The sequence below is a fragment of the Ammospiza caudacuta genome, chromosome Z (genome assembly GCF_027887145.1).
Source record: "Ammospiza caudacuta isolate bAmmCau1 chromosome Z, bAmmCau1.pri, whole genome shotgun sequence".
Lineage (NCBI taxonomy): Eukaryota > Metazoa > Chordata > Aves > Passeriformes > Passerellidae > Ammospiza > Ammospiza caudacuta.
This window is the reverse complement of record NC_080632.1, coordinates 75317918-75325967: the sequence shown is the minus strand read 5'-3', so window position 1 is coordinate 75325967 and position 8050 is coordinate 75317918.

Here is an 8050-nt window from a genome sequence, read left to right as displayed (position 1 = left end):
ACACTTAATCTAATCACAGCAAGTTCATATCTAACAGAATCTTTTGGGTTTCAGCTGACTTTTCATTGCCCCAAAAGCCTTGCAGGGTGTTTCTGTCTTTTGCATCTGCAGCTTGGGGGGAACCTTCCAGGGCCAGCTGGGTCCTCATTGAAGGGATCAGCTCCCTCCTGATGAATTTTCCATGTCATTCTTCCTTTCACTTCCAGGCAGAGCTAGGTGAATTGCATGTGCTCCATGGGCCTATTGCTGCTCAGATAGGCAATATCTGGGAGCTGTGGCCTCAGAGCTTTCCTTTGGTGTCAGAGCTGGCAGTGTCTGCGTTTCTGTGGTTCACAGTTTTCATGCTCCATACCTTAGAATTTCCTGTCAGCTTCTACAGTAATAGATGCCCTTGTTCTTGAATTCATGAATGGGCTCAGTGGCAATGAGGATGTCTAGGCATGGGGATAATCAACCCCATAGAGAAACAAAGATTATGACGCACTTGGCCACACCAAATTTAAGCCTCAAAAGATGCTCTAGCATTCACTTTTAATCAAACTAGGAGCTAATCTTTTTTCTGTCGAACAAACTCTGTAGTGTGGTTTTTCATAAATGACAGGCTGCATTTGGAGAGAATTATTTTTTAATTTATTTGTGGATGGACATCTGAAAGTACAAAGCTGAATAAGATAAGGGACAATGCAATAGAAAAGGTAGTGTTGTACTGGTTTGAGAACTGATATAAACAGAAAGCTTTCTTTTCATATCTGGGTGTCATCAAGAAAGTTTGTTACAGACTTGAACATGAAGGGACAGAGCTCTCCTGCAAGCACCCTGGAAAATTTGCTGCAACATCCTTGGGGTATCATCCTGTCTGCTGCTATGAGACAGATGCATTGAATATTATAAAAATCATCAGAAAGAGTATATATGACTTTTTAAAAAATCTACTTTCCAAATCCACAGTCAAATGGAATGATTTTACTGTTAGTTGAATGTGCCTAATATATACTAGTATGCATAAAAAAATCAAGATAAAGGAACTGTTTGGCTTGCTCATGGTTTTAATGTACATGCTGGGAGATATTTTATTATTTTTTCAGCTTTTTGAGTATTTGGAGAAAATGTCCATTGCTAGCTCATTGCCCAGATCTCATTCTGATATTCTTTGCCATATGTCCTGATGCCTCACTCAGGAGCTGCGGTGTAAAGTTGTGACTTGTTTTCCAAATGCAAGCCTGTATCCCTCTTCTGCTGTAAGGTTTGAACATGAAATATCTCTCTTCTCAGTTGAAGTAAGAGTTTTTTCTATGGCTGTTGGTATTGACTGACTTCAATTACTCATATGCTTATACAATTCAAAGTTTGTAGTAATGATGTGGTAACATGATGTGCCCCACGGGATATCTATGGCAACGCAATTTTTAGAAGACTGCAAGCGTCTATTTGAGAGGATGGAGCCTCTAACTTTTAGATTTAGAATAGAGTGTTTTCCATTTTTTTGTGAAATGTAGACATATTGCTGTTCAGAAGAACATACAACTACAGACACTCCAGAGAAAATGTACTACAGTGTTGAATTTATGTATGTGGAGTTCAACTACTGCTTCTTCAAAGCTTTGGCTACTGCTGTTTCTGCAGCTCCAGCACTGCTCAAAAGCATCAGAGAGCTTCCCTTCCATGGCCACCTCTTGTCCCTCACGATGACTTCCCGACACAGGCAAAATTAGGGGGACCATGAAGGTAATTCCCATCACTTCTTCCCTTCAGGTTGAACAGTCAGTAATTATTGAACTGAATCTTGACCATTTACATGCAAATAAAATTGCAAATAAGCAGTGGAAATTCATAAGAGCAAACCATTTTCTTTATCTTTATTCAGTATCAAAGCCAAAATTCAGTTCAGCCTCCTTTGTGTATTTAGTTTCAGGGGTTAGTGAGGGACTGCTATTTGTGAAAACTAATGCAAATGAATGATACATTTGCTTTAAAAATGACTGCAAAAAGAACATACTAGATTCCAGTGAGTGGTAGTGTTTTGGAATTCATTCTTCAATGAATACATACAAGGTTGTCTAAGTCTTCAGGAGAAAGCCTTCACAATTTGTATTTTAACACTAAATACAAGCTTTTAAATGATCTATTTACACGTGTAATTGAAACTAATTCACAAACTAGCTGGAGGTCAAACATTAATTACTGAAGAAATTTTTCCCAAAACATGAAGTAGCTTGTTCTGGAGAGCATGCAAATAGTCAGGGAAGAGCAACGCAGGGTGTGGGGAATAAGTTGCTGGGACATGGTAGTATTGTGAAACCTCAGCCCCAGGGCACAGATTGTGTATGGGCAGAGGAAGGAATAAGACATAACTGAATCACTGTGAAATGTGAACAGCTTAAAATTCACCTCACGAATCGCTTTCTTTTGGATACCATGCAATATTGTGATGGTGACATACTAGCTTTAAAAAAGATCTGTTTCAATCCAGTCTTCCAGAACTATGGGATGGAGACAACTTCACAACATACTGTAGTAATAAGCACCTAAAGCACATATGTTTACCTGAGAAACACTTTAACTTCAAAAGACTCACTGCAGCTTTTCTGGGATTTACTAAACATGTGCACACAAAAAGTACGGTGAAAAGGTATTCAAGGAGGTTCTTTTGGTTTTGAGGGAATGCCATAAAATGTTATTTGAGGTCTCATTGTTCCAGCAGAGTGATGCAGGTACTCTGTGAACATCTCTGAAATGCCTCCCTGTGAACATAATTAACTAAGGACTGACTTTCTATGGTTTCTAAGAGAAAAAAAACCACCCAGTATTAAATATTTATTGTTTGCTATTTACCAGTGAATTTTCCTCTAGTCTAAAACACATCCTTTTTTTCAGTAATGGATGTAGTCTGTTGACAGTTGCAATATGTGAGAGAAAATCTGTCCATTGGCATCTCCTTATCATGATGCTCAACAGCTAGAAGAAAACACAGTTAAAGTAATAAATCTGTAAAAAAAGAGATTGAATGTAAACTCCCGTAAAGCAATAGGTTCTAAATCCACCAAGGGCTGTATTCAGATGGGTAATTTGTTTGTTTGACTTCATAACTGTGTGCAAGCCAGAAAGAGAAATAGATGCTACCAAAAAAGCAACGTCTGATCAGAAGCGGTGAGTGGGGAGGAGAGGGGGAAGCTGGAAACACTCTTTCCTGTTGCTGTGCCTGCCAAGCCTTGTTTCACAACTCCCGCTGCCGCAGAGCCCCACAGACCCTCTGCTCCTCCGGGGAGATGCGAGTGTCACTGTCTGCCAGGACCTGGCCTGCGCTGCCAGGTGGCAGCAGAGCCAGGCAGGGGACCCCCAGACATTGTAGTTTAGTTTATTAATTAGGTCACTTACTGCCACAGCCTCATTAATTAGTTCATTAATGAGGCTGTGGCAGTACGTGACCTAATGTTCTTGAGGACATGCATGTCCTCTCTCCAAATGGAGGGCTTTGCCCGACCCTCTTGTCTGTTCCAAGAGTGAATCCCATGTGGAAGTTTTCTGACATCTCGCTTTGATGTTGCTGAGGGTACCAGGAGGTTGGTAATGTGCTTGAGGTCTGAGCTGCCAAGGACTCAAGAGAGTTTACTTAATCGAAGACCAAAATCTGCTGCAGTCAATGGGGGACTTGCATTGACCCTAGGGCTTTTTGGATCAGGTTCTAAATGATTAATTCCTCATAAACAAAGAGGAAAAAAGAGATTCCAAGGACTCGGGCCTGGAAGAAAGACAAAATTTGGCCCTATGACTGTCATACTCTTTATAAACTGAGTTACATGGTTATATAGCTTCTAATGATCTTGTAATCTTCAATGCTGTGCGAATATTAATATTTACATGATTGCCGTGTGCTATGGTTCTGTGAGTACTTGCGCTTCCAAGAAATGCCTGTTCAAGAATGAAACAAAAAATAACTCACATAAAAGAATAAAGTTTGGCCTCTAGGAGCAACTTCCAAGCGCATTACTGAAATTCCAGAGTTGAGTATGATATAAACTTCAAAGATGCTGACTAGGAAGAGAGGAAGGAAGGGAGAAGAGAAGACATGACAGTGAAAAAGAAGATGAGAGTGGCGAAGGACAAGGACCTTGAGTTCAGTAACATTCATTTGCAGTTTTCAACTGAACATTTTTAACATAGTCAGGTTTAATTCTGTGTTGTTAAAATAGTGAGGGCATGGCCGGACAGAGGAAAGCCTTATTGACTTTTCCATTAGGTGGATGTGTTTTTTCTCAAGTCTGCTCTGACCTTTAGGTCTGTGTTTTTTGTTACAAAATCATAATGGCCCTAATTGGTCTTCCTCCTGAGTTGATCCCAGACTTGTGAGATTCCTAGGAAAGGAAGCAAAGGTGCTCATTTGATGATGCTTGTGGGTCTCTTCCAACTCAGAACGTTCTGTGATTCTTTTTGCTGTCTGCTGGCAAATGGAGGGTTGTGTCGGAAAGCGTTAAGCTCTTGTCTGCTGGGTGCCACCAGATTCTGGTGTAAAGCTCTGCTCCCCTGGTGTGCAAAGCCTGTCTGCCAAGTGCATCTTGCCTGTGTGTGAGGGACAGTTGTTTCTTTGTGCAACAGAGCAGCAGGATTGAGCGCAGTTTGAAATGCATGTTCCTTGCACTCTGAGTTCTTGTGTATAACTGAGGTTACAGGTGGGCCAGAAAAACTCCCTTCTCTTCTCTTAATGTTTCATGGAGCACAAACTGTATGAGAGCAAATATGTGAGGCAGGGTTCTTCTCAAGTGTGGGAGTAGACATCTGACTGCCAGCATTAAGCTGATACTCACACATAGATGCCATCACTATTTTTACATTAGGGAAATTAAGTTCTTGAGTTGTTATAAGGGGGAAACATAACATGACAGTTTGTATTGCCATTAAATGTAAAGGAAATGGCAAAGGAGGAGATTTTCATGCAGGCATGACGTTGCATCTAAGAGTGCCATGGGAGCCAGGTTCACATGGAAAACTTCTTGTGGGAATCAGACATAATTTCCTTCCAAGAGCCCCAAATGTGCACCTTTTTTTTTGGCCACCGGAGCCATACAAATCCTTTATGGGCAGTCTGCAGAGGGTTTTCAGCTCTGGCTGTTTGTGATGGAACCCACAGGTTATTAGTTTTGTGGTCTCCTTATCCTCCCTGGGACTGAAGAAAATTAGAGCCTGCCATATTGGAACTGGCAGTCACCTGACAGTGACAGTCAGCAATGAAATATTATATATAACAAGCTGTGGATGCAACTTAGCATACATCCAAGAAATAAATTTCTTGTCCAGAAGTCCAAGGCTTACCTATCTGCCTTAACATTCTCTAAAAGAAATTTTCAGTAATCCTAGCGTAGTGTTTTGCAGAACAAGCACGTGCTAAGATGGGAAAAAAGCTCAGACTGAACACTATCACATTACAAAATGTTTGTTTGGGACTAGCAGCTTAAAGAAGTTCTGACTGACCAATCTTAACAATATAGAGACAGCTGTAATTTTACATGGTGGACATGCAGAATTTGCACTATCAATCAGAAAATCACAGCTGAAAAGAACAGGGTCAGTTCAGTTGCCTCTTGATTTAAAATTGTTCAACTTTCTTCTGAAGTGAGCTGAGTGCTCATATAGCAGTTATTTTGTCTTAGCTGTGAATCCACAATGGACAGCTGGAACATAACTTAGGCAGCTGAGCTGTCTGGCAAGTGATCCTGTGGTTTGCCACTGCATGTGAGCCATTAACGCTGGGCCACAGCACCTTGCCATTAACATTGCAGTTGAACAGAGAGCTTAAATATTCCACACTGGCCTGGCAGACTGGGTTCCCTAGGAGGTAATAACTTCCCAAGGTGCCTGACAATATGACCTGGCTCAAGGCAAGAGTTCTGAGTGATGAGTAGTCACTAGGTCTGTAACCACAGAGCTGGCAGCTTCCCAGGCTGGTGTGAGCATGCCCTTGTCCGTGGGGTTTGACAGGAGCACAGCCCAGAGTCTGTGCCCTGCCCTGACTGCACAGACTCTCTAGCACAGAAGGCTCAGAAAAGCAGAGAGGCTAAATGGGGTGGACAAATGCTGACCTACTAGTGGATAACATTCTTGCTGTCTTCCCAGGCTCCTTTCTCTGACCTGGTGGGTACACATGTCTGTGACGAGCAAAATAAACCATATAGGTAGAAAGAATATGAGTGGTTAATTCACACATAATGGCTATCTTTAAACCTACAACATCACTCAGGGCAGACAGACTCTGGCCTGCTGCAAAATGGGTGTATTTCCCTTTATTTCAGTAACAACACATTGTATCCTGATTCTACAGTTGGAGAGGGAGCAGTAGACCATGCTACATTGGCCAATGTATATCAATTTTTATGCTGTAAATGCTTCCAGTTGCAATGTCTCTCATCTCCTGTCCTCCCTGGGAAATATCTTCAGTGAAACTATCCACGCCTAGTGCTGTCCTAAGCCATCTACAGCATAATGGTTGGGAACAGAACTCTGAGGCACAAAGGGATGAGACCACTGGGAGTGAAATCTTAGTGGGCAATGATTCATTCTTGAAGGTGGTCTGGGGGTGCCTTTCAAAATACAGTGGCGTTTTCTGCTTCTAAATGTTGCACTGCTGTTTTGTATCATTGGTAAAGGCATATTCATTTTTACCCTGGAGGGAAGACTTTCATTACTTTAATTGTAACAGTTCATACGCTGCAGACAGTCTGATTTTTAACATATGTTCCCTGGTATATCAGTTGGAATGAGTTACGCTCCTTTAAAAAAGTCACTTTACCCAGTACAGGATATTTCTTTTTGTACTAGTTGTTTGGAAATGTTAACACTCAAATGATCATGAGTATCCTTTGAAGTGAATCCTGGCTTGGAGATCGATTGCTGAAATTAGCACCTTGGTTATTTTTGCTTTAGTCTGTCTGCTTGAGGTCTCTATAACCATGTGGGTTGATTGTTTTACAACTTGGAGGTTATCTTTGACATCTAAAGGGGCAAAGCACTTCATTTTCTTCTCTTCCCATTTGGGGTTTGGAACTAGAGAACATCTCAGTCATGAGAGTCTCCAAAATTTCTCTGTCTGACAAATTGAATTACTCAATTTTGATTCAAACTACCAGGACAGATATTTCAGTCTCGTGTGGGAGAGGAAACATGGAGGAGTCTCTGAAGCAGGAAGGTTGTGGGTTGTTTCACACTCAGTATCATCAGTGGGTTACCGTAGAAGCTGATGTAAGGGAAAAGTCTAGTGACTTGTGATGTCTCTGTGCTAGACTGGCTAACAGGAGGCACCAGCAAGGCTGCTATTTTCAGGCAACACCTTAAGCCCTGGAAATCAGACCTCTTTATGGAGTCTCAAGGCACCTACAGTCATTAGTCACTTAAAAAAAATCCTGACTCTTGTTTGGATAAGGCTTAAAGGATACTGCAAGGTTATTTTCTTCCTTGCTCACTGGTCTCAGATTGGATTATGCTTCCAAGGAGCTCAGTCTCACGGGAAAGCAAGTAATTTGATGGGTTTCGGATTGTCACTCAGAAAATTCATACAAACATGCCAAGAAGGATTTTTACCGCTCCCAAATGTTTTTCCCCTTTTGCTAAGAATATTTGCAGATCTTGACTAAATTTGTAAAAGAAGATATAAGACACACATTCTTCACTGTGAAATATACATTAAGGAAGTTGGAGTGTGATTTATTTCCCATATATATATAACATAATGTTCCACAATCTGCATCCACTATCTCATACCATGAGATGATGGCAACCTGTGTGCATCAAAAAGATTCATCAATAACCCTTTATTTGGAATGCAGCAGGGGAAGGAATATAACAGGAAAACAACTTTGCAGCAGTTATCTCAAAATATCTCAAAACCAGCAGCAATAAAACCTTTCCAGAACAAAAATGGCTACATTCCTAAGGATATGTCCAAACTGCTTGAGATAACCAGAGGATACATCTAAATTTCTGACAAGTTAGCAGTTTGAGAAAATCACCACAAATCCTTCTTCATGAGGTCCCAAAATAAAACCTGAAGAGGTTGCAATGG